We start from the raw sequence: 27,779 nt of genomic DNA, 5'->3' as shown, positions 1-27,779 counted from the left end.
GCCATCAAAAATTGGTTACTATAAAAGCCTAATAGTTGAAGAAATGCAATTTCAATTGTTTGGTAAAGCTGACCTTCATTGTCAAAGCAATTAGTCAGCTCAGATTTACTTTCTCCCAGATAATAGATTCTGACTTCTTTTTTTTCTGATTAAAAAATTAGGAAGCCGGGCGTGGTGGCTCACGCCTGTAATCCCAGAACTTTGGGAGGCTGAGGCGGGTGGATCACGAGGTCAGGGGTTTGAGACCAGCCTGACCAACATGGTGAAACCCAGTCTCTACTTAAAAATACAAAAATTAGCGAGACATGGTGGGGCACACTTGTAATCCCAGCTACTTGGGAGGCTGAGGCAGGAGAATTGCTTGAACCCAGGAGGTGGAGGTTGCGGTAAGCTGAGAGCGTGCCGTTGCACTCCAGCCTGGGCGACAGAGTGAGACTCCGTCTCAAAAACACAAAAAATTATCAGGAAATCTATCTCAGTTCTGAATGCTGATTCTAACTAAGATGGGTATGTTGCTATGGGGCTGAGAAGAGGAGTACTCAGGCGCGCCGCGATTGCACCCCAGTGTTTCCAGTTAGTTGGGCGCTTCTGCACTCCTGGTGTTCCAGCTCCCAGTTAGTTGCTGTGTACTCCAGGCTGTCCGTATACTGGAGTCCTGAAACACGATTGCAGATGGCAGAATTTTCAAAACCTTGATTTTGAAAAGCCACAGAATGGACATAGTGAAGGGGAGGATGAAGCCACGGTACATTCAGGTGGGTCAGTTTTTAGAAGTAGTACAAATGGGAGGTGGAAACCTGGAAATTGATCCGTGGTGCCCATACTTCGTGCCGAGTCCTTGTGAACCCACAGAGACACACTCACCCCAGTTTGAAGGCTGCTAACTTGATTCCAAGGAAACCAGCGAGGTGGTAGTGTGCTAATGATGTGTGGAGGAAACCTTGGAGGAGTTCCACCCTGCCTGGAGCACGTGGCCCCCACAACAGTGCAGCCTTCCAAAGAGAGCAGATGTGGACTGATGAGAAGCCACGCATGGTGACTGCTGCTGGATGAAGCTTGTCTCACCAGAGGCTCCCTTGTTTCATTGAGCACCTACTTTGTGCTTGCGGGATGCATACATGCATGTGGTCCCTGCCCTCGAGTTAATAGGTAGGGTTGGAACAGTTATGAAACTGCTCTAAAGTCATTTTCTCAAACTGGGAGTGATAAATGTACCCATCTGAAAAAGACTGAGAATTTTATAAGATTTTTAAATGTTTGTATATTCACATTGAGGAGAATCTAAATTCTTTTGAACTTATGTATAGATTTCACTAGAACAATAAATCCCTGTGTGGGGGGTGGGGTGAGAGAGAGAGAGGAAAACGTCACCTTACAATATTATTACTTTAAATAGTCACGTGCATCTTAAGGAAATTAAGAGGACAAAAGAAAAGCTGCTGTTTATATGTATTCGTGTGTTTACCCCGTGTTCCCCAGCTGGAAGCTGCTCCGGTTCTGCACTGCCTGTTGTCCCTTGCCTGAAAACGCTTGCCTCCAATATTTTGCTCAGTTTTCTGCTTGTTTACAGTGGCAGAGGAGGGTATACCTGGTACCAGTTAGTAATGGCCAGAGGTAGAAGTCTGTGAATGCAATTTGTACAACATGGAATCTTAGTTTCACAGTTAATGCTACTCACATTGGGACCCATGGAAATGACTTTTCTGTGAAAAGGGCTCACGCGTTGTGAAATTTGAGATCCATCACTCTAAGGGAATGTAGGCCCTGGATATGGTGGGAGCTCAGAAGAGCAAAATCGGTTGGTTGCCTTGCTCAACGTGTTTTACTAAGGGCATCGGTAAGGCTTTCTATGGCCTGCTCCTTCAATGCTTGGTTGACATTTGGGGAGCAAAGATAAACTAAGGATTCTAAGCTCTGTCCTGTGGTGCTGTTAAGAGGGGCCTCGAACCTGGAGGTGGAGGAGTGCAGAGATCACCAGAATGGTGGAAGCCTGCAGGAGAGCTGAGCCCCTGAGGACACCCAGAGGAAGACCAGGACCGTTACCGCCCATATCTGCCACTCAAGGCTGGCTGGGAGAAGAGGGTTTGTGATGAGAAAAGCTGGTAAAGGCACAAGGAGGCACAGAGCATGTCAGCTCCCAAATCCAAAGAGGAATGTGCTTGGGTGAAGGAGAGCTCCTCCGTGGCTGGAGGCGTTCAGAGACCAGGAAGTCACTTGTGGGTTTGTGATTAGGGTGAGGCTCATTTATAAAGGGTGTGAGAAGAGAAGGTCTGTGGATACTTGAGTATATCAGTAATTAAGAAATATATTGTGTACATCCCATTTCTTTCCACATTCTCCTGGGCCGCCGCAGTGGCTGCAAAGAAAGCAGTTTGTGAACTGAACTGTGATCCCAGACAGGGAAGCACACCAGGAATGGCTTCTCGGCTGTTGGAAATGAGAGAGCGCTGGGGAGAGAAGTGGGGTCCTCTTTGCGTTTCTTCTATGCGGATACCTTTCTCTTTGTTAAAACAGTGAATTAAACACGGACACAGGATAGCTCTCTAGCTATACACTGATAGTCAGAGTTCTCTTACTGTTCCCTCCACTGACTGTTCTTTTACTGTACACTGATGGTGAAGCAGAAATTCAGAATTCCCGGCATGTGTCCTAGCGTGAAAGCAGTTGCGCTTTGCTGTGAATTAGGATCAGCACTGTATGCACTGAGTCTTGTTCCAACAAGGAAAGTTGCTTGTTGAAAAGTTTTGCTGCAGGGAGCCCTGAGTCTTCCGCATCAGGCTTGTAAGTGGGCTCTGCTGAGGTCACAAGAAGGATTCCTCACCCGCAGTCTCAAGAAAAACAGGAAAAGTGGATTATGCCTCTGTAGCTATATTGCCTACAAACTTTCTCCAGAATTAACAGTATTCATATCCTACATTTTTCCAAAGCAATATAAATCCTGAGACCTTCAGTTAAAGTCAAGTAGAATCCAGGGATAATTAATAGGAGGAAGTGAGGTTGGAAGGTCTGCATGATTGTAGTCCTCTGATATAACTGGAAAATTCTTTCCATCAGCAAGAAGCTTTGGTTAATATAAAATGGACAGGTTAGACTTAGGCAATTTATTTTACTCATTGCTGTATTTTTTCAGAGCTGGCTGTAAATATTACAAAGTGGTATTTTAAAGTGCTTATCTCTTTACTCTCCATTTTATTGTTAGGTTATAAAATAACTGGAGAAAGACTTTCCTTGCTTTTATTTCTCAGTGTCTACTTATAAAAATGTTTTTTGAACTACTGTTTTTGTGACAGCATGCTTCTTTCCCAGAAAATCTCAGGTTAACATTAAATAGGCACTGGATGTTTATCTGATCTTGTTTATAGAAGCACAAGAAAATTTTAACCTTGTGTATACTTTACTCAATTAACTAGGTAAGAGGTCACTGAAACATTTAGAATTCCACTCTGCATTTCAACAATTATCAGGTAAAGCCTACTGCATCTACATCAGAAGATGTTTGTAATTCATTTAAGAATAAAATTAGCTATGCAAGAAATAGTATATGCAGTCCTGTGTGGAAATCTCTTCACTCAGTGACAGAAACCCTGACAACGTCATAATCTTTCCATCAGTTAAAAATATCACTCTGGGCCAGGCACGGTGGCTCACGCCTGTAATCCCAGCACTTTGGGAGACCGAGGCAGGCGGGTCACGAGGTCAAGAGATCGAGACCATCCTGGCCAACAGGGTGAAACCCCGTCTCTACTAAAAATACAAAAAATAGCCGGGCATGGTGGCACGTGCCTGTGGTCCCAGCTACTCGGGAGACTGAGGCAAGAGAATTGCCTGAACCCAGGAGGTGGAGGTTGCAGTGAGCCGAGATTGCGCCACTGCACTCCAGCCTGGAGACAGAGCAAGACTCCGTCTCAAAAAAAAAAAGAAAAAGAAAAATCACTCTGGATCACAGCAGTAGAGGACTCTGCAAATTCAATCTGTGTGTCTCCTGTACGTAAGTGTGACGACAGTACACAGATGCTGTCAGAGTCTGTGATGATGGATAGAAGTTCTACATAAAGTCCAGGCACGGTGGCTCACACCTGTAATCCCAGCACTTTGGGAGGCTGAGGTGGGTGGATCACCTGAGGTTAGGAGTTTGAGACCAGCCTGGCCAACATGGCAAAACCCCACCTCTACTAAAAAAAAATACAAAAATTAGCTGGATGTGGTGGCACATGCCTGTAATCCCAGCTACTCTGGAGGCTGAGACGGAGGTTGCAGTAAGCCATGATCACACCATTGCACTCTAGCCTGGGCAATAGAGCAAGACTCCATCTTAAAAAAATAAAAATAAAAAAAAGGAAAAAGAAGAAGAAGAAGTTCTACATAAAACCGTGGACGGAGCCCAAGGCACTATTCATCTAGCGCATGCGCATCATACCATGTATGGAGTGGACGCCGGAGAAATACACTGATCACGTGCCACGAATACGTAGGCACATTTGCATTCAAATAGACATCTGAAGTCCTAACACATCTTTATTTGCTAACAAGCATCAATGTATTTAAAAACAAACAAGAAAAGACATGATTTAAACTAGTGAATGATTAGATTATAATGATCGCAATTCAAAAATTTTCTCATTGGTCTTTTTTACATTTGAATTGTAACACCTAGAAAAACAGTTACATCCAAAGGAGTGAATAGGCCTTACCTGAAAGCAGGTGGGCGTGACAAGTCTTTTCTTACTTATTTTACTTTTCAGGTAATTCATCTTTAAAGTACATTAGCTTAAAAGTACTTTTAAGGAAATAGAAGTTGGATTAAAACTTGAATCATTGTTAAGGAAAAGTGTACCTTAACTTCATGTAAGCACAGTTAAACCTCTTCATACAGAAGGATCTAGGAATTTTCCACAGCCTTCACCAGCACCAAAAAACTCAGAGACATAGATTTCTTTCTCTATATGTATATTTTAAATTCAAGTTAGTATAAATTGACAGGCAGGTCAGAGTAATATATGATCTTCTGAGTTCCCCTAGTAATTAAAAGAAACGATTATTTTTGCATGAAATATGATAAAGTGATTTTAAGTGCCTGATAAAAAGTTATAACCATGACAACCATTAAAGATTACATCAAAGAAATATAAGTTTGACTTTCATTTACCTTGGAAACAGCTATTCACTGGTAACCTCAAGAAACACCATGGAGAGTGAGTTTGCTCCACAGATGTGTTATAAAGATCAAATCACTGGTGGTTATCCAGTAACAGCAAGAGGTAGAAGTCACATCCCTGCTGTCTGATTGAAGCTTCTCAGAGCTGGCACAAGGCTGGCAGGACCGTAGGTGCTAAATGAGGAGCTACTTAAGGAAATAAAATGGAATTTCAAGGACCAGGAAAGCTATGTCCATTTGTTTCTGTGACTCATGTCTTATGTATCCTATGCTTTTTTGCACTTGGTACATGGTTGCAAGATTTCCCGTTTTCCACTTACAGTTTTGTGTGGCATGGATGTGGGCAAGAGTCTCCTCTGCAGAGGGGGTTAATGCAGGTCACTCTACATATGTGCGCAAGGTCCTTATAAAGCTCAAAAATAGGAATTCACCAACCAGGTGCTTTTTTGAATTATCCAACCGGAAGACATAACATATAGGGGAATCAAAAGAAATCTCTGAATAAAATAATGATAACAGGTCAAACTTTGCTGTCCCACGTGATCTGGAGATGAGTATTGTCTTGACTTTGCATGTATAAGTTTAACAAATGATTCTTTCTCAGTTTACCTCTGGAAATGGACATTAGCACTGTAGGTGACTTCATGAGGAGGTAGAAGCTATCTGTGAGTTTCCTTTTGTTGTGTTTATGATAGAATCTCACATCTAGATGTGTCATATTATAAATTGGCATCCCTTGAAAATATAAAGCTCAGCCCTCTACGAGTATTCGTCTTCCACCTCTTTCAGATCAGATATCTATCCTTCAAACTGCTGTTTAATGACTGTCTGCTACATACAAGGCACTGCTCTCAATGTTAGTACTTGACGAGATTGGGCGCCTTCAGGGTGGTGTGGCCGTAGATTCAACGTTAGTACCTGAAATATGGCCTAGAAGCTGAGTTGTGAATCAAGTTAATAGATTTGGGGAATGTGAAGGTGTAAACCAGTAGCTCTTAACGGAGACAGTCCTGTCCTCACCTCACCCCAGAAGACATCTGGCAACGTTTGGAGAAGCTTTTGGTTGTCACATTGGGGCATCTAGTGAGTAGAGGTCAGGGATGGTGGTAAACATTTTTTTTTTTTTGAGACAGAGTCTCACTCTGTCATCCAGGCTGGAGTGCAGTGCATCTCGGCTCACTGCAACCTCTGCTTCCCAGGTTCAAGCAGTTCTCAAGCCTCAGCCTCCTGGGTAGTAGCTGGGATTACAGGTGGGCAACACCACACTGAGCTAATTTTTCTATTTTTAGTAGAGATGGGGTTTTGACCATGCTGGCCAGGCTGGTCTCGAACTCCTGGCCTCAAGAGATCCACCCCCACCCTTGGCCTCCTAATATGCCAGGATTACAGGTGTGAGCCACCACGCCCAGGCTAACATTCTTTAATGCAAAGGAGAGCCCCTACCACAAAGTGGAATCCCCAGCCCAGAATGTTAATAGTCCTAAGGTTGAGAAATCCAAGGTTAAGCCAAGCCAACTTATCTCTCTTCTTTAATATTGCATAAGAATGTGGTCCTGTTCTTCATCTCTCTTGCTTTGCAGTTAATGATCCTTTGCCTGGATTTTCTAAGTGCCCAGAAGTGCAACAGCCAGCAGGCAGCTTGGCATTCGTGACCAGTTGCACTTGGGCCAGCATTCCAACCTTACCTGCCCCAGCTCGTTCAACCTGAAAACCTACCAAGTGAAAACAAGAGCCACATGAAGACTCCTTAGTTATATGCACCCACCCATACACTTGCTCAGAAAGGAATCAGTGGGGCCCTGGCATTAGAAACTGGCCCCTTCACTGATATAGAAACAACGTAAATTTAACATAAAACACGTGCTTTGCTTTTTCCTTCTTACTTTTTCCTGTCTTGGCAACGGAAGGGCTCCATTAGGTAAAGAAATCCTTCTCCACACTAATCCTGCAGAGCCAGAAGAGAAACCAGCTTGCTCTAGCCCAGCTTTGTCATGGAGAGAAGGCAGCTGCTCCATTCTGAACTATTCTTTTGGTAGCAGCCTGCCCAAGGGTGAAAGTGTGTTTAATAGTTTGAATTACACAAGTGAACAGTAAATGTATGCCTGTTTCTGCTTTATGGGACTTTGAAATAATGTTGTTTGTGCCAAGGTTTTAGATTACTACACCTAACGACCTAGAAAAAGAAGTGAAAAGGAAGCCTTCTGACAGGCAGAGGTCACTGTGGGCACCTGACTCACCAGCTGCCCGGATCCCCAGAGGGCTGAGAAGTCGCCATGCTTTTGTGGTGCTTTGAGCAAGTTTCCAGAGTCCTGGGACAGAGCTTCACACCTGTGGGGTGTCCCCTTGGCATTTGAGCAGGGCAGGTGACCAAGTGTCTTGTTGGAATTGAAGTCTAATTTGAAAAGCAAATCTGGTTGTGAGCTTGAGTCCAGTAACACCTTTTCCCCCATAATTCGTTTGTGTCTTAAAACACAATAATTTCTTGAACTTCAGTCACTTATGCATACAACAGGGACACAATAAATGTTGAGTGAATGAATTCTTTCAGAACTAGATGGGATCTTAATCCAACTCTCTTATTTCACAAGGTCCACAGAGGTTCCACGATTGTATGAGAAAGAAGGCTGTGTTCATGGCCTTGTTATTTACGTGGCCCTGTGATTCTCTTGGCTCCGTGAACGTCCCGATGCAGACATTCTGGCCATCTAGCAAGGCATGCAGACAAGCCATCCAGCTGGCATGATCCCGAGTCCAGCTTTCTTTAACAGAGCTTCCAAAACTGCTTAAGCTTTGACTGCACAAAATCTGCATCACCTTCAGTTGAGCAACTCAAGAGAATAAATAAGTTATGGAGTTGGAGACCCCAGCTTAACTACTAGTTTTAAATAATGAAATTGACATTTTCACATGTTTGACTTCATTCATTAAGATTTAACCAAGTTTGTTCATCATATATTATGAGTTATTGCTGTCTCTGTATGCCTGTAATGCAAGAGTTCCTCTCTGTATAAATTAATAAATTTTAGAGAAACAAAATGAGAATTTTAAAATAAATTACGTATATTTTAATCAAGTTTGATTTGACTACATCCAGCTAAATAATTGATTGAACTTCACTTGAGTATCTAGGATAGGTTTCGGTTCTTAATAAAAGACCCCAGTTTTCTCACTTGTAAAAAGAATGGGTTAGATTTCATGATGGCTAAGGTTTCTTCCATCTCTAACAGAAGTGGCCTGAAGGGAGGCTTGTAGACTATACTCACGGTGGATTACTGGGACCTCAGAGTCAGCTTCATCACTTATGTGGCTGTATGATTGAGTGGAGACACCTTAACCTCTTTGTGCCTCAGTTTCCTCCCCTGTCAAGTGTCAACATGATGGCACCTAAAGCTGTTGAGGCTTCGGGAAGGTAATGTGTAAAAAGTGCCTGGCGTCTAAGAAGTACTCAGTAAACACTATTTTATTGCTGCTGCTATTCTTATTGATGTGATTTCTAGAACATGGCCTTCTAATAGGGTAGAAGGGCCACAGTTGTTGGCAGTTGGGTGTTTCGAATGTGGTTAGTCCAAACTAAGATGTGTTGTGAGTCTAAAATACACACTGGATTGTGAAGACTTAGGATAAGGAAAACATAAAAAAAATCCCATTGATAATTTTTAAATTAATTGCACGTCAAAATGAAAATATTTGGGATATATTCAGTTAAGTAAAGCAGGAAATTAATTTCTTCTCTTTCTTATTAGCGTGGCTACTGGAAAATGTGACGTTATGTTTGCATCTCATATCACATTGCTCTTGGCCAGCTGCGCTCCAGACAGTACTCTGGGCGATGTGTTTGGGAGGTTCTCAGAAACCTGCCGCATGCTCTTTTAGAACTTGAAAGTACTCCTGGTATTCTCCACTTCCAGCCCTTGGCTCTTGGGCCTTGATCTTTTTACTTTTGAGGCCGCGTGTCTCTGAAGGATTGGCATTAGTAGTTTGAAAAGAATAAGCATCTAGGTAAATGCGAATTGAGTCTCTTTCTGACATTCTGCTCTCAACAAAGGGATACTATGTAGGCATAAACCTACTTCCAAAATAATGAAGTGAGGCATGATTCCTTACACTTCAGAGAGCGCACTGCGGAAGAGTCACTGGGAGTCATTATAAAAGGCAGCACTTGGCCTGGTACGTCCTAAGCCTGTGTTCCTCGGCTCTGTTCTTTAGACACATGTTAGTGTTATTAGATGTTCTTGGGAAAAAAAAAAACAGCAGTCTGAGGTCAAGCTTCTCCTGTGCTTGGAAAGCTAGGAATCTGCACTACGCTTCTCGTGGACATTTCATATTCAAGATTTTGGAAAGTCCTGCAATACAGAGCCCTGTCTCACGTTGCCACAACCCACAATTGCTCAAATTTAAATAGATTTGAGTTTATTTAAATTCAGATCACCGCTTCAGAGCCCCATCTCCCAATGCTGTCACAACGGCAGTCTGATTTCCACATGAGTTTTGGAAAGGACATCCAAACCACAGCAGGGGAAAGCAGGGCACTTGCTGTTTCGCAAATGTGTCCACCTCTAATTAATAATACAGCTCTTACTCTTGGTGTGTCCAGTGATATTAAAAAACAATGTGCCTTGTTTAGATAAGTAACAGAAAAATCACAAAATGTAGGCCTTAGATTGAGATTTATTTATAACTAGTCTATTTCCTGAAAATAGTTGAGACATCTTATGAAAGTTACCAGTGTGAAAGTGGTGATAACAGTCATAAAGGAGAGGAGATCGCTCTGGGAGAAAATGTGGCCCAGAAGCCAGCTCTGAGCCTCACGGCTGCAGGCAAGGCCTCTGCAGGTTCACGGTCGTGATTCCAGGCCGTTTGCTGCCTCAAGCTGTGGTTACACAAGGCCAGCCCTGAGGGTATCACCCAGAACACCTAGTGCACAAATTTCAGTTTAGAGGATGATGTATTACTGGAGTATTGTTGTGCAGAAAAACTTCTTTCTAAAAATGCCCTGAAAAGAAAGTAGCCTAATGCATTCAATCAAAATGTTTTTAAATGGAAAACATACTGTGTGTATTTGATCCGGCCTGCTACTTTTAAAAGGTTAAAACTGGGGCCAGGTGCAGTGACTCATGCCTGTAATCCCTGCACTGTGGGAGGCTGAGGCGGGTGGATCACCTCAGGTTCAAGACCAGCCTGACCAACATGGTGAAACCCCATCTCTACTAAAAGTGCACCAAGTTAGCTGGATGTGGTGGCATGTACCTGTAATCCCAGCTACCTGGGAGGCTGAGGCAATAGAATCACTTGAACGTGGGAGACGGAGGTTGCAGTGAGCTGAGATAGCATCATTGCACTCCAACCTGGGCAATGAGTAAAACTCCGTCTCAAAAAAAAAACTGGGGCCAAAGAAATCTGTGTGCTGTATCACCTAATCACATTTCATGACATGGCTAGAGAAGAAACATGCAAGTTAAAATTTCCAACTGTCCAAAACTAGGAAAGTATTTCATTGGGGAGTGAGCAGAAAAGTAATACTATAACCTCTATCTCTATGCAAATGTGAATTCAGTTTCACATATAAATATATATGTGAAAAATAGATACAAATAATATGAAATAATGATTATTTTACCACTTGCTACTTCTTTTGTCACTATTTTATAATGCTCAAATATATTAGTGCACTAATATATGTACATTACAATTAAATAACTAATCATTTTCTAGGAGGATGTGCTTGTGTTTTTTGCTAATAGAGATGATGATAAAAAATATTAAGACCCACCCCTAGTCTGGGTTTCAGTTAATAATGAAGGGTATTTATAAGAATATTTTTAAATGACACATGCCTTGCTCTGGGAGGAGGATCTGTATGGGTGACACGTGTGTGTTGTGTGTACAGGCTCTCAGCCTTTCCATGACCCTGCTTAGAATGTGGGCCTTACTGATTCTTGCAGATTTGCAAGTGCTGCTGAGGTTGGTGAGGTTTAGGTAAACACAACTGGGACTGCCCCGTGACCTCTGGGTGACCTCGGACATGACTGAACTTTATCTTTAGAGATGCATACAAGCCTCTTCGTTAGCCTGGTAGGGCCTTCCATGATGCTTTCGAAGTGCTTTTATCTGTTTTTCAGTTAATAGACTTTCATGGTAGCCAACTGAATATAGCGGTTAAAGGCATCTCTTTAGAGACGGACTGGATTCAAACTGAGGTTGTGTCTCTCCCTGGCTGTGTGACCTTGGGTACGATCCAAGTGTCAGATTACTCAACTTCAAAATGAGGACAGAGCCTTTCCCTGCTATGGCTGCCAGGAACATTGAATGACAGAGTGCTGGCAGCTTAGTACAGGTGCTCATTGCTCTTGTATGGTACTGTCTGTGCCGCGGCTAGGTAAAATACAGTAGCCACTGATTCAAATTTCAGCTGAGGAGTAAAATAAACTGAATAATTTAGAAAAGCTTTCTTCCTTGAATGACTCTAAGAATTTAAACAGCATGCGAGTGTTGATAGCTATGAAAAGGTAACGGAGCCCAGCTAGCTCAGCGCTCAGCACGAAGATGGTCACGTGGCGCAGACTCAGTGGAGTGGGTGCACTTTAAAAACCGGAAGCACGGATGCCCTACAGCAGCCTCGAAGACGGCACTCTAAACAACTTTCGATCCTTTAAAATAAATGGAAATGCACTTTACTTTTAGTATGCGTATGACAACATGAAGCACTTCAATTTTGCTGGCGCAATACAGTTTTACAAGACTTTTTATACTCAAGTTAGTAAAATTCTGTGTTCTATCCAAATGATAAATTACAATATCATCTAGATTGGACATAGGAATGATGACCACTGGTAGGTATCTCCACAGAAAGCTCTACCCCTAGTTTATAAGCTCCTGCAGGAGACGTAAAAAGAAGAGAATCTGACTATAACTTGAAGTGACTGTAATCTCCTGCCCCAGTGTATTTCATTACCAAACTGCGTCTTTCTTCATTACTTCTCCTGAAGCATAAATCCATAGAGAACTCAGCTGCCCAGGTCTCTCCCACCCCATTCTGCAGTGAAAGGGTTAGGCCTAGGCTTTTCAAGCAGACCAGTGCTTGTATCAGCCCTTAAACATCTCTGGAGAAGGAAATGGGATCCTTCTTTGGTAATTCATGTTTGACAGTTGGGGATTAGGTGCTCTGTATCCGTAGGACCTTGCTTTCTGCTCTCCTCCTCCTTTCCCTGCAGGCCCTCCCCTCCACTCCCCTCCCCAGCGCTCTGATGACGGCTTCATGCTCCTTCCACCCAAGGACTGCCAGCACAGCCTATTGCAGGAACAGCCAATGGACGCTGGCTGTGCTCTTTTATTTATAAAATTATAAACTCAAGCAAAATCTAGACTATGTGTTCCCAAGATCAGAGGAGCACAAATCCCTTGCTTACAGGTTGCATGGGGGCACCTTCTTTAAAACTAGTCCCTGATCTAGAATCTAGCCTGAGAATCATCTTTAAGTTCAGAATTCCCACTCGTGACCTCGCATATGTGGCCTTCTATGTTGCCTTCCAAAACGCACACGGCATCTGGCATCACGTTCACCCCCACCCTCAGAGCCTCATCTCCCCGCAGGTAAGTAGTCATGACTGCCTCTGCACTCTTCTGCCAAGCCTTCTCTCCTCAGCTCTTCCCTTTTTCTCTCTTTTTGAAAGTATTTTTAATTGTGGCAAAATGCACGTAGCATAAAATTGACCATCTTAATCATGTATAAAAGTAGAGTTCAGTGGCATTAAGTACATTCATATTGTTCTATAGCCATAAACACCATCGTCTCCAGAGCTCCTTCCATCTTGCAAAGCTGAAACTCTGTCCCCATTAAGCAATGACTCATTTCCCTGTTCTCCCAGCCCCTGGCCACCAACCTCAGTTTTCTGTCTCTGTGAGTTTGACTACTCTAAGCACCTCTTATAAGTGGATCATACAGTGTATCTGTCTTTTTGTGCCTGGCTTGTTTCACTTAGCATGATATCTTCAAGGTTCATTCACATTGCAGCACGTGGCAGAACGTCCGTTTCCAGGCTGAATAGTGCTTCTTTGTGTATGTGGACCATGTTTCATTTATCCATTTATCCACGGGAGGGCACTTGGGTTGCTTCTGCTTTTTGGTTATTGTGAATAATACTGCTACGAACATAGATGTATGCCTTTGTTTCTTAAAGCCCAAATCTGACCAAGTCACTCCCCAGCTTAAACCCTTCCAATGCTCCGCAGCAGTGGGATAAAATCCAGTGCCCCCTGTGGGTCTGTCCCTCCAGCTCTGCTCAGTCTTCTTGCTCGTCGTCTCTGGCGAGGTTTGGGATTGCCGCAGCCCTCTCTCTTTGTTTGTGCTCCGTCGTCCTGAAGCATGAGCCCTCCATCATCTCTACCCAGTGAACTCTCATTTCTTCTTTCAAAAAATCAAAAAGCAAAAAAACTCAGAGCTCCCGAGTGCCTGGTGTCCGCATAGTCTTCAGCGCACACCCCCTCCACGGCCCCTCCTCCATAAGCAGAATCACTCCTCACTGTTCCTGCAGCGCCTCTTGTGTGTCCACAAGGCTGTCCTGGGGTGGGCTGTGTGTGTGAGTGTGTCTTCTCTAGGACCTGAGCTCCTGGAGGGTGGGCACAGTGTCTGTTCATTCTGGGAATCCTGGTCAGCACCATGCTCTTCTCTGAGTGAGGGCCTTTGGTGCTGACCCACGGGAGAGCTGTTGGTAAGGTGTACTTTTGCAGATTCCAGTTGCTGCTGGGGGCGTTGCTCTTTGCACAAGTTTCTTCTGGTCACCAGTGAAGTGACCTGTGTGGCAGGCATGGCCCAAGGAAGCTTTTCCACCAACAAGAGGTTGAATCTTTGGGGCTACAGTTTGAATATGCCCCTCAAAGTCATGTGTTGGAAACTTAATCCCAGATGTGATAAGTGTTGGGAAGTGGGGCTTAATTATAGGTGATTAGGTCCTAAGGTTCCGCCCTCATGGATGGATTAACATGGTTATGAGGCAGTGGCTTAGTTATTGTGAGAGTGGGCTCATTAGAAAATTGAGTGCTGCCCCCTCTTGCTTGCTGGCTACTGTGCTTTCCTGCTTCTTTGCCTTCTGCAATGGGATGACACAGCAAGAAGACCCTCGCCAGATGCCAGCACCATGCCCTGGGACTTCCCAGCCTTCAGAACCACAAGCCAGACAAATCTCTTTTCTTTATAAATGACCCAGTTTGTGGTATTCTGTTATAGAAACAGAAAATGGACTAAGACAATCTTCTTTCATGAGGTTATGGTCCCAACCTTTAAAGACTGCCAGTCCAAGGTTAAAGGAACCTTTTCAAGAGCAGACACAATGTGATCTGGCCCTCAGCTACTCTCCAGAATCATGCCACCCCACTGGCTCATGCAGATTCCGACTGCTGCTTAGCTTTTTAAACTGAAGTTGTTTTCCTCCTCAGGGCTTTTGTACAACCTTTTCTTTGCCTGGAAAACTTCCCCCTCAAATCTTTAGTTGTAGGTTCCTTCTCATCTTGCAGGATTATTAGTTTGCTCTTTAAATGTCTTTCCAGCTAGACTATCAACTCCAGGTGGGCAGAGGTCTTCTCTGCTTCCTTCACCCATGTGCCCACTGGGCCCAGAACTGTATAGCAATTTGATTGACAAAGTCCACAGGGTGAAAGATGAGAGGACCCTGGATCCCAGCCTCACAGCCTCTTACTTCAGCTATGTGATTTGGGTCAAGTCCTTTATTCTTCCTGTGCTTTAGTTTTCTCTTCTGTAAAATATGAGAAAAGTTCCCGTTTCTTGGGTGTTCTGGGAGACTCACGTAAAAGGGGAAGGCACTGAGCCAGTGCAGCACACCTATGACCAGGAAGGGTCCGCTTCCTGCCTTGCATAGACACACATTCCCTTCTTCAGGCATGGTTATTCATGAGTTAAATATGTACTGAGAAGTGGGTTCTCAGGAGGTGATGCAAGGACTTGACCCAAGCAGGTAAATTCTCTCATGGTCTCAGAGACAGAGTGCAGTCATGAGTCGGAGAGGAGCACAGAAAAGAAGACCTTGATTTGCAGCACCGGGAGACTCCCCACTCCTCTGAGTCTCGGAAAATAGCACCCTTCAAATGTTTTAGGAATCTGTGTTTGATGAAAGAGATGTTATTTTGCTTTCAGATTCTTAGGAGAGATTTGTCTCTCAGGTCAGGAAGAAAATGCTGCCCACTGCACATTCTTAGGACAGACTCTTTTAATTATTACTAGTTTAATGTGTGTTTTGCTTAGTTAAGGAAAACCCCTGTGGTTTCTTGACATGCTTCAGTATTCTAACCCACAGCCGATTCAATCCAAGGGGCTGGGAGATGTCCTCACCGCTGGAAAGGAGGGCGCATCTCTAGAAATAAGGCTAAGGATGGTGCTGACGCTGTCTGCATAAACATGCATGATCTCGGGTCCAAAGGATGGGACCTGGTCTAAGCTGGTCCCATGGGAAATCATTTTCCTGTGGCAACTTGTGAAGACCACTCTGTGACCTTGGTGTCTCTAGGCCTTCTCTTAGATTTTCTAAGTTAACTAGTCTAAGTTAACTAGTCTAGTTAACCAGTGGAGCTGCCCTCCCTCCTGTGCCCATGTTCCCAGAGGTCCTCGAAGAGACTGCAGAGCAATGCCTGTTTTATGAGAGCTGGATCTGCTATGTCCTCTGCTTGGAAACAACGCAGCGGAACAGGAGGACACACAGCGCCCAGGGCCATTTCTGCACAAAGTGAAGGCTGGTGAACTGAAGCTTCCAGCCCTTGCCGGCCAGGCCTGTGGCACTCTGCTCCCCAACCCAGCCGTGGCTTTGTCGCAGGAACCTCAGCAAGGCAGGTTTCCTAGGAGGACATTCAATTCCCGGCCTTTCCCTTCAGTGAATCACCTGAGCTCACATTCTTTTCTCTTTTATTTCTCAAGCTCTTAGCCAATCTGCTTTATGGTGAACCAGTTTTGCTTGAAGCAGACAAACTTGACTCTCAGGAGATAGTGATGATTTCTTCAATCTCTGAGGAAGAGTCTTCATTTTCCCCAACTTGCAAAAACGTCAGGTCCCTCCCTCCCTCTCTGTGGAATATTTTGCATGTGTGTTAACAATGGCCGAGCATGGCTGAGCATGGTAGATGCCAGAAATTTCTATCAACCCTCAAAGAGGAAAGTCTTGCCTAATGGGCTGCCCGTTCTTGTTCACTCCCTGCCCTGGACTCCCCACCTGCCTCCTTTCTGGAAGGTCTAAAGGCTTCTGTTACACCTGGCACCTCAGGCTTAGCTCCCTCTGATCCCCTGACCATCGTGCCCAGTGCCTCAGCCTATCATTCCATCTCTAATTTGACCTTGAGTGACATTGAGCACGTTTCTCAGAATTCCACGTCCAAGTTGCGGTCCGTTTGGGGTGTGCAGCACTAAGTTAAGCTTGCCTGGAAAACACCACTTGAGGCTTGAAAGCTGCTTTTAACACAGTGGGAAAAGCTGTTTGTTCAGACAGGAGTGGAGTGGGTCGGGGCAGAGCGCGGCTGTAACTCAGCTATGCCGTGGCAACAGCTCCTTTAGTGCCGCTTTTTCCTGGCGCACCTGTGGGGCTGGAGCTCAGAAAGAGGGGAGCGCTCCCTCGTCTCTCAACAGTTGCTCCAGACAGGTCAGCAAACAGGGAACTCAGGATGTTCATTCAACACTGACTGTGTCTTTTGTGTTCAAAAGCGGGACACTGTCTCTGAACCCTGGCCCCACAGAGAGTGTGGAATGTGCGTAACCTGCTGGGAAGGTCCGGACCTTCCCAGCAGGTTTCACACGGTGCGGGGCAGTGGGCGGCACTGTTCACACCCCTCACACGGCTGTGCCTCTGCTTCCTCCTGGCGTGGCTGTTTCTCCCCTTGGTCTCATCCATCTCCCTAGATGCTCTTCCCCGTGTTTGTGGTTAAAGGCCCCTCTGACCTGCAGAGGCAGAGCACTCACCAGCAGCACAGGCCTCGTCATTCACCCACGTGTGCACTTGCAGGCCCTAGAATCAGTCCGAGCTCAGCATGGCAAGATGCACCCCGCTGCCCTGTACTGGGGAGCTGCCCTCCTGTTCCCAGCAGCACCCGAGTCACACATCTGGAGCCGTCCTGGACTGCCTGATTTCCCCAACTGGGGGTTTCCCCAACTTCATCCATCCTGTTTTTTGGGTCCTCGTAATGACTGGCATGGGTCGGCCCTGACCAGCCCCTGTGAGAAGGGCTGTAACTGCCCCCCACCCCCTGCTCATCTTAGGGTCTCTTAATAGAGCTGCTGGAAGTATCTCTAATCAGTGGTTCTCAACCTCAGCGCACATTGGGAATCGCCTGGGAGCCTTAAAAAAAAACCCTTAACACTGGGTCCAACAATTCTATTACAGTTGGTCTGGGTTGGGACCCTTAGGTGTTTTTTAAAAGCTCTCTAGTTAGTAATGGGTAGTTAGAGTTGAGAATCGTGGTTCTAACGTGCAGATCTGGTCATTTTACCAGCCTTTTGGGTGGCTTTCTTTCCCTTTCTCTATCTAAAACTCAAAACTGAGCATGTCCGGATTCAGTGTACACATTTTCAACTGAGCATTGACACATTCACCCCACCGGAAAGATTTCTGAACCATTTTCTGCAGGCGTATGTAACATGTCATATGCATAATGGCCTATGTTATTATTTTCTTCAAAATGTGTGAGATGTGAGTCCTTCCGTGAACTGACCCACACCGATCGTCCAGCTTCCTCTCTCGAAGTCTAGGCTCTTTCTCTGCAGCAGTTCCCCTCGCGCGCACACACACACAGACACCAGGATTGATGCCGTCCACACTGACCTTCGTCTTGAACTCCTTCGAGTGTGAGTCGTCACTCCTTTGTGCACCTGTGCTTTCTCTTCCCGATGAGATGTTCACCTGCTTGAGGTCAGTGCCTTGAGCGTCTTCCATCTGCCGCGCTCACCACAGTGCTCAACCTGCCTTAGTGCATGGACAGTGACTTCGTGGAGCCTCCGTCTCCCCAGCTGGGTAATAAGGCATTGAGTTGGTGGGTCCATCAGGTTCCTTCCAGCTCTGAGCATGAATTTTGCACCCTGATTCACTGATTCTGCAACACTTCACCAAGTAAAGAAAGGGTAGAGATGGTAAGCATTCTTGGTTCCCAGCAGATGCGCCTCAAAATCTGAACCACCAGATGGGTGAGGGAAGATTGAATGAAAGGCCTCTTATGATTCTGTAACCATTTTGGTGGTTTAAGAACTCTATGGAAAACTCATCAGTGTTTCTGGTATTTAAGTAAAATGGATAGTGAGCCTCTGTGTATGTGTAGGCCGGCGTCTGGAATATGAAGGAACCCGTCTGATGTGTTCTAGTCAGGAAAGCAGCTAGCCAGAACTAGTCATAGGATTTACAGAAACTGAAGATTTTGTTTCTACTGATTTTCAAAATAGTGTTTGGTCTGATCTTTTTCCTCAGAAATTTATTTTCTGCTCTTCTCAACAAACTCACATGAGTTTAGAACATGATAGAATTTTACTCATTTGCCAACTATGGTTCCCGCTTCACGTATCGTTAGAACTCCATCGTTAAAGGGCACGGTAGCTTTGCCCTTTAACCGCTAACTGATAAATGATGCAGTTAGCTTTCAAATTTGTGGGAAAATATAATTTCAGGTTCAACCGTAGGTCAGCAGTCCATGTGTTCTGTTCGTCTGTTTGTCTCTCAATCATCTCATGGAAAATTGTCAGCTCTTGGTATGGAAAAAATTTTCTTGAAGGCAATATTTGCTGAGTGACTGACGGAATGAAAAACGCCAGTTGCGTAAGTGTGAAAAAGATCTGGGTGTTTTCATTGGATCCAAATTCCTCATGAGCCAACAGCAGTGTGGTGTGAAGGCTGGAGCACATTAATAAAAACAGTGTCCTGAATTCAGGAGGTAACGCTCTGCCCATGCCCTGTGCAGGTCAGACAGTGTGTGCAGCACAGTATGTAACCCAGGGCACATTTCAGGTGCCCACGGGGAGCTGCAGTTTGAGAGCTGGAGTGTAGCCAACGGAGCAGAGAGTCAGAATCCACGCAGAGGAGTCGAAGGCACAGACTCATAGGTGGCGTGAGCGCCATCCTCCCGTACTGAAGGTGCTATCATGGAGAGAAGGAAGCAGATTGACTTTCCCGGCTCCAGAGTGCAGAACTCAGACAAACTGTCAGAAGTTTACAGGCAGGCCGCTTTTGGATCAACTTTAAAAAGAATTTTATAAACAGCTAGAGCAATCCTAAAATGGAATTTGCTCTTTATAAAGCTGCGAATGCCTCGCCCTGCAACTGCTTAAGCAAAGTTGGGATGGGCAGTTGTGAGTAATCTTTCCAGTGTATTCCCGCAATCACCAGAAACGTGGACTTCCCTGACACTGAGCGTTTCTTAAATAAGCATCTCATAAGTGAACAAAGCTCAGCACTTCAAAGAAGTCACTTTATTTATGCACAGGTCTGCAGCTTGGATTTCTTGATAATGATGTTAAATAAAACTCCATCTACTCTTCCACAAACTCTTCAAGAAACCAAAGGTTTTTGGCGGGAGTAACACTGAAGCTTGAGAGAAAGAATATGTGTGTGAGAGGTGCTGTTTCATTAGAACATGTTATTTGACTCCATGTTGAATCAACGCCTTTGTGCAAAATGCAATTTTACCAGCCTCGTTCCTTGTTTTGGTCACATAATTTAACTTAACATTCTCAGCACTTGATTTTCTACCATAAAATGGGATTGAGAGGGAAATTTTGAAGTTCCCATGGTCTGTCCTCCGCATTCTGACAGCTCATTATCAGTGTAGGATTGTTCTCACATTTGAGTGAGATTAGTGCAGGCAGAGGCCTCTCAGGACTGAAGGTAGCCTGTTTTCAGGGAAATGCTAGACTGTGAGATCTGTGACACTGAAGCACTAAGTTCATTTCACAAAAGCAATGTGCTCTTTTTAAATGGTTATCAAAGTTACTTTCAAAAGAAAATGTTAGTTTTGTTATTAGCCAAATCAAGAGCTGATTAAATGTACTGTATTTAAAAATCACATCTCAATTAAGATGTTATTCAGAATACTATTTGACCCACCAATCTCATGACTGGATATATACCCAAAGGAATAGAAATCATTCTATTATAAAAACACATGCATGCGTATGTTCATTGCTGCACTATTCACAATAGCAAAGACATGGAATCAGCCTAAATGCCCATCAATGATACACTGGATAAAGAAAATGTGATACATATATTCCACGGAATACTATGCAGCCATAAAAAAGAACAAGATTATGTTTTTTGCAAGGTCATGGATGGAACTGAAGGCCACTATCCTTAGCAAACAAATACAGGAACAGAAAACAAAATGCCACATGTTCTCACTTATAAGTGGGAGGTAAATGATATGAACACGTGGACACGTAGAAGGGAATAACCCACACTGATGTCTACTTGAGGGTGGAGAGTTGGAGTCAGATGAGCAGAAAAAATAACTATTGGCTACTAGCTTAGTACCTGGTGACAAAATAATCTGTACAACACACCACCAAGACACAAGTTTACCTCTGTAACAAACCTGCACCTGAACCTAAAAATCTTTATAAAAGATGCTAGGCAATAAAATTCTGAGTTAAGAATTTAACTAGGTAAATGTTCATTTAATGTTCTAAAAATATGTGTCTGAAGGGCTGTAGCAAAAAATAAACAATAAGTTTCTCAGCGATGGTAAGGCTGAAGTAAATGGGGAAAATCTGAATTAATCCTTTTTCCATTGGACTTGGTGTTGAGGTTTCACACTTGTGGGTGAATGTGGGCCTCCTGCGAGCTTCAGCACAAAAGACCGAACTGAACAAAGGATTAAATATGTCACCTGTAAAATTCTGGGCAACAAGACTTCCAGCCACAGAATGTGTGACTCAGATTTCCCAGTCAAAACACACCAGGAAGCAGCTCCCAGGTCCATGGTGTGTATATCCTTGGCACCAGGCAATATTCATCATCAATTCTAGCTAGAGTCGAAGTAAAGAGTGAAAAAACTTTCTTTTTTATTACTCAATCAACTTTGTCGTTTGAGCTGTATTAGGCTTACAGAAAAATTGAGTGGCACGTTCAGGGAGTTTCCACACCGCCCCTGTTTCTTCCTCATGGTCCCTTGCAGGTTTGCCCTGTTGTTAATATCCGGCATTAGCATGGCACATTTGTTACAGTTAATGAGCCAATATTGATACATCATTCACTAAAGCCCACAGGTTGCATTAGGGGTCACTCTAGGTGGTGTATGTTCTTCAAGTCTGGACAAATCTAATGACATGCATTCAGCATTACTGTATCATGCAGAGTCGTCTCCTGGCCCCCTCCTTCCTCACCTGCTCATTCCTCCTTCCCACCCTCCCCAAACTGCTCGCAACCACTTAACCTTTGACTGAATGGATTTATTCTTCTTCTGCCCTACTGTATGTGTACCATATTTTAATAATATAAAATGAATAGCCTATACTAGGCTTCCATAAATATTCATTGAATAAATATTTGCATGGATGCAGGATCAACCAATCAGTCTTTCAGGATTTCTTTTTTTCTCTCTCTCTCTCTTTTTTTGAGACGGAGTTTTGCTCTTGTTACCCAGGCTGGAGTGCAATGGCGCGATCTCGGCTCACCGCAACCTCCGCCTCCTGGGTTCAGGCAATTCTCCTGCCTCAGCCTCCTGAGTAGCTGGGATTACAGGCACGCGCCACCATGCCCAGCTAATTTTTTTTTGTATTTTTAATAGAGACGGGGTTTCACCATGTTGACCGGGGTGGTCTCAATCTCTTGACCTCGTGATCCACCCGCCTCGGCCTCCCAAAGTGCTGGGATTACAGGCGTGAGCCACCGCACCCGGCCTCCCAGGATTTCTTATATATTACATTGTCCTTATAAGAAAGCAGTCATTCTCACCAAGGTGCACCAAGTGGGCACTGGACATGTTCTGACCCAGCTGAGGACTGAGTGCAAGTCCGGCTGGAGACACAGCAGCCAGTGCTCACTTCCAGGACCACTGAGCCTCAGAAGAACCGAAGGCAGAGAGGTCCTCTCAGTGTGGACTGGGCCTCTGCTGGCTGCTGCTGGGGGTCACAGGGCTGATGTGTGTTATGCCACGTGGGGAAAACCTACAGGCAACCCTGAGAAAGGCTCGCAGGGACACCCTCTGGCCCCAAAAGAACAATTGAATTCTAATTTATTTCTGCCATTCTGCATTTTCTGACTTTTCCCAAGTGTACAATTTTGTATGCTTTTACTGCCTAATTGTCATGTGGGGTTCTGTGATTATATTTCATTAATACATTCTAGTTTGTTCAGCTGTTGTTATTGGGTGAATTCATGTGGTTTCCTGATATTTTTGTTTTTAGTAGTGCCTCAGTAGTTTTATACATAATTCTGTTTTCCTTCTGGATTATTTACTTCATATCTAGTTCAAGAAGTGAAATCACTGGGATCTCACGGTAGATTTTTGAATTTCACAGTATAATGCTGATTTTTTTCAAAGACTCACATTCTAGGAAAGTATAACATGGCAAAAGAAGCAACAAACATCTTAAGTTGATTTTTTTCTTAGTATCTCTTCCTTCCATCTTTGTTTGTAGAATACCAGACTATTTCATGAACCCAAGATCTAATCAATATCCTTCTTAAGTATGGCAACAGTGGGTTTCCCGTTATTTTATCTCCACTTCAGGAAATGACTTTTCATCTTGTGTTTTGGGAGCCATAGATGGTTCCAAGCAGGATGCTCACTCTGGATAGACCCAGCTTGTAGATGGTCATTTGGGCTTGCTCCTAGTATAGCGATGAAGTTCCCTGGGAAAGGGCAGGAATAGATTTTGGGGACTCTGGATGCCATGTGGCCTGAAGAGACAAGGGCTCCATGCCACCTCTGCCTGTTTCCAACTGTGTAACCATGTGAACATCAAAAATCATGGACACACTCTGGTTAACACAGAGTGGGAGCTCAACAAATTATTACTTTTAATTGTTACTTGGACATGGCTAAGTTGACCACAGTCTGTGTTCTGCTACCTATCAGTCCGAAAGTGATGCCACAGAAGGTGAACCACGTGCTGGGAGATGCCCCTCGTCTCCTGTGTTTGCTCCATGAGATGCAAACACAGCCCCTGCGCCTGCTCTTCACGACTGTATCTCTACCAGCAATATTTGTATTGGCATATCACATGCCCCAGTGGGAACTACTTAAGGGGAATTCAATGGATTTCATTCCTTGTATGTAATTGGCCACTCAGTAATAGACGTGTAGGTCTCTTGTGTGGATGAGGATTCTGCCTTTTATGTCAGATATGTGTTGCAATTCAGCTTTCAGGTCCCAGCCCCAGGGAGGCTCCAGGGCCTTCACAAACTGGCCCACCCACGAGAAGGAAAGCAATTGTCCAAATGTGGGTAACTTTCCTTCCCACTGTTCTCAGCTGCTTCCAATTAGCCCCATATACATAATCCCAGTTCGTGTCTGTATCAGTACAATTCTCCCATGTCAACGTGAATTTGAAGCCACAGAGGGAAAGGGGACAGACGATATGCTTTCATTCAGCTCTCCTCCGTCTCACACCTCTTGGCCTGCATACATTTCTTTGCTCTGATTAAACGAGCATTTTTTAAGCCACATTTGCTGTGTGAAAGGCAAAGTTTTCCCTCCCACGGATGAGGGTCTCCAGGGATGGGGTGGGTGTGTGTGTGTGTGTGTGTGTGTGTGTGAGAGAGAGAGAGAGAGAGAGAGAGAGAGAGACTGCTGTAAACATATCTGTGTGAAACTTCATTTTCCATATGTGAATTTTTGGAACCGAGACAAATGGAACTCAGCTAAAAGATGGGAAAAGGTAGATCAACTCTGACCTAATCTACCTAACCTATCAGGCAGTTAATAACACGACGTCCTAATTTATGCAGCACCCAGAAACAAGCCTGTTTCAGCACTGCAAAGGCTCAGCCGCTAAGCGGGCAGCATTGTTGGAGGTGAGCAGCTTGGGCTGATTGCTCATCAAAGGGCCAAGTGCCTGAGGCGCGCTCATCGCTGGGGAGGGCCATCTAGCCGTGGAAGGCCATGGGACTCTACTGTCAGTTTCAGGGAAATTTGGGACCCTGGAGCAGAAACCAGGACTCCAATGAACCGGGAGAAGAATTGGATCCACGGGAGACAAGTGAGGAGTTAAGAAGTCTGTCTTTAGAAAGGAGATCCCCAAGACTAGAAAGATGGGAAAGGAGGGTGGAACGGTTCTGGAACTGGGTCTCAGTCCCAGCACCAGCAGCTCTCAAGGCTTTCTACAGAAGGAAACTTCATTTATGAATTAAAATTAGTCCTCAACGACATGGCAGGGATCCTGGCACACCCTCTCTTGTGTCATAGTCCACTGTATTGGAGGCAGGAGTGTTGGCTTTGGAGGCAGAGATTAAAATTGGAGCACAGCAAGAGAAACTATCATTTGAGTGAACAGGCAACCAACAGAATGGGAAAAAATTTTTGCAATCCACCCATCTGACAAAAGACTTATATTCAAAATCTACAAAGAACTAAAACAGATTTATAAAAAAACAAAGAAACCCATTGAAAAGTGGGCAGAGGATATGAACAGACACTTTTCAAAAGAAAACATACATGAGGCCAACAAACATGAAAAAATGCTCATCATCAGTGGTCATTAGAGAAATGCAAATCAAAACTACATTGAGATACCATCTTACGCCAGTTAGAATGGCGATCATTGAAAAATCAGGAGACAACAGATGATGGAGAGAATGTGGAGAAATAGGAACACTTTTACACTGTCGGTGGGAGTGTAAATTAGTTCAGCCATTGTGGAAGACAGTGTAGCGATTCCTCAAGGACCTAGAAATAGAAATTCCATTTGAACCAGCAATCCCATTACTGGATATATATCCAAAGGATTATAAATAGTTCTATTATAAGGACACATGCACACGAATGTTCATTGTAGCACTGTTTACAATAGCAAAGACCTGGAACCAACCCAAATGCCCATCGATGATAGACTGGACAGGGAAAATGTGGCACATATACACCATGGAATACTATGCAGCCATCAAAAACGATGAGTTCATGTCCTTTATAGGGACATGGATGAACCTGGAAACCATCATTCTCAGCAAACTGCCACAAGAACAGAAAATCAAACACCACGTGTTCTCACTCATAGGTGGGTGTTGAACAATGAGAACGCATGGACACAGGGAGGGGAGCATCACACACTGAGGTCTGTGGCAGGCAGCGACTAGTGAAGAGATAGTGTGGGGTGCGGAGTCGGGGAGGGAGAAATGCCAGGTATAGGTGATGGGGATGGAGGCAGCAAACCACATTGCCATGTATGTACCTATGCAACAATCCTGCATGTTCTTCACATGTACTCCAGAACCTAAAGTGCAATAATATGTGTGTGTGTGTGTGTGTGTATGTGTGTGTGTATAAAAGAAAATAACTATGTACATTAAGACAAGCAGGGTTGATCTGGGGATTTTAGTGGCTGAAATTAAATTAAATCATTTTAAGACACTGGAAAAAATAAATAAATTGGAGTAATACATGAACACTCAAAGCGTTAAACAGTAGCAATGTGGAGGGCTCCCCATCCCCATGTACCTCTTTCTTAACCCTTTAATTAAGATCAGAGCCCTAGAAATAACTTACAAAGTAATCATTGATCATTTAGACCTTAGTGCTTCTGTGAGCATGTTTTCTCTTTCATTGCTGCTCATCTGCACGGAAAAGTATGCCTGGGTTTCTCAATATAATTCCATGGTGCTTGCTTCCATTATATTTGTGCCATTTGGATCATATCTGATCAGCAACCAAACAGCCCTGTATTACTGAACGTTCCCATTACTATTTTACGTGAAGGCAGTGCTGGGGGCTGTTCTGAATTCTCAGTTGCCTTTTTTTGCCCTCTCCAGTTCTTTGAAAATATCAGAAACAGACTTGTGGCATGTTTGAAAAGCTACTTAAAGTGTACTGCTGTGCTCTGAACTTGAAAATGTGCTTTTAATACAAAGTTTGTGGAGCCCTTGCTGCCCATACGAGATGAGTCCTACCATGTGGTGGATGCCCGTCTGATGCCAGGCACTGTGCTCTAAGCCCATCAGTTTATTTTCATGCTTGAAATTGGCTTTCGTGAGAGGCACCATGGTTCCCTTTTCACAGGAGAAGAAACGCCAGAGGATCACAGATGGGGAGTCTTTCTCCACAAACTCACAGACCCCGAACGAGAGCCCAAGGCTGTCAGCTTCCAAGGCCCGCCCGCGCCAGCACTCGGGTTGCATCTCCATTCTCTGAGGGTCAAATGGAAAGAACATATGAGAGTCAAGTTTCAGAAAATAAGAGAAATTAAGAAATATGTGCCCGGAAGCAAGAACGTCTAGCCTCATTAAACTGGCTCCATTCACCTCCTCTCACATCTTTTTCTGCGTTTTGGCCAAGTTTGCTCTCCCCCACGTTTCCTCCTTGAACTCATTTGAATCCTCTTCCCTGGTGAAGTCATTTAGGTTCAGGCTCTTATTTTACTTTGGTCCGTAATTTAGATGGATCCACATGTGCTGATGTGATTCAAACGATGTGGAATTCTCTGGACAGAGATAGAATGGTGGGGGGGTTAGTGTGTGTGTTTAAGATTAAAAGACCAGGTGTGGGGGAGGAAATATAATGAACAAAAAATAGTGTTTTAAGTGAATCCCGAACCTGCACTCATGGAAAAACTTCTCTTCCCTTGAGGTTCTCTCAAAGCATTTTACCATCAGCACACGCAGAAGTGATTCTCAGTTTTCTGAGATGGGGCCGTCTTGAATCCAACAGACAACACACAGCATCAGCCAGACTAACACGAAGGACGCCGTGGGCACGGACATAAATACTGGTGTCAACACTGTGTCTGCACATCGAGAGAGGCGGAGCGAGAGGATAGAGTGGCGGGTGAAGGTACGATGTTTAGAAAGGAGGCAGAAGAAAAAGGAAGACCACCAGTGTACCCCACAGCTCGAGGACCGTCCTGGAGGGCAAATGCCAGCTGCTCACTTCTGAAATGAAAAAGTCCAGCGAAATGAGGACAGTAATGCCTAGGATTACTCACTTGGCACTGCGTGTGTTTCTTCTTGGCTTCTCACCTCCACATGAAACCCTTAAGTGGTGAAAATCTAATAGAAAAAATTATGTAGTCTTGTAGATTTATTAGCCTTAACATAGTAAGAGAATTTTTAAAAGCACATGAGGTCTTCCATGGACTAAAAGAAAACTTGTAAACCTAAGGGAATCTCAATTTTTGATAGATAAAAGAGCATATTTTCTCAAACTATGGTCTTGATACTAGGATTTTAATTTAAGAATGCCTGCAGTTTATATGCAAAGTTATAGATTAATTCTTAAAAATAGGTTGTATGTAGTATCCACAGGTCAAATAGATGTAATTTTAATTCATAATAATTGTGTCATGTTCTTCCCTGCCCGAAGCCAATTATGCAAGCTTCTCCATTCACACATGGAAAATAATTTAATGGAGAACTCATTGCAATTTCACTTATCCAGAATTGGCTGTTGTTCTCAGAGCAGCCTGTGTTGCCTTGTTAAGGAGAATATGTTAGTATCCAGA

The 27,779-nt window shown here is 44.1% G+C and overlaps 1 protein-coding gene and 1 long non-coding RNA gene across 2 annotated transcripts in view; one reads left to right on the top strand and one right to left on the bottom strand.

Annotated features, from left to right (window-relative positions):
• EGFR (epidermal growth factor receptor) overlaps positions 1–27,779 on the top strand; it is a 203,766-nt gene that overhangs the window by 17,934 nt on the left and 158,053 nt on the right. The window lies entirely within an intron of this gene.
• LOC105721864 (uncharacterized) lies at positions 25,345–27,065 on the bottom strand. The gene is made up of 3 exons (XR_001108441.2): positions 26,876–27,065; positions 26,584–26,762; positions 25,345–26,469 (listed from the first exon to the last, which is right to left on the bottom strand). It is a non-coding gene; the product is annotated as an uncharacterized LOC105721864 (long non-coding RNA).

Source organism: Aotus nancymaae, unplaced genomic scaffold (assembly GCF_030222135.1).
Source record: "Aotus nancymaae isolate 86718 unplaced genomic scaffold, 86718_ANA_hifiasm-v0.15.2.pri h1tg000065l, whole genome shotgun sequence".
NCBI classification, from domain to species: domain Eukaryota; kingdom Metazoa; phylum Chordata; class Mammalia; order Primates; family Aotidae; genus Aotus; species Aotus nancymaae.
The sequence above is the reverse complement of the archived record's forward strand: the minus strand, read 5'-3'. Positions and strand labels throughout refer to the sequence as shown.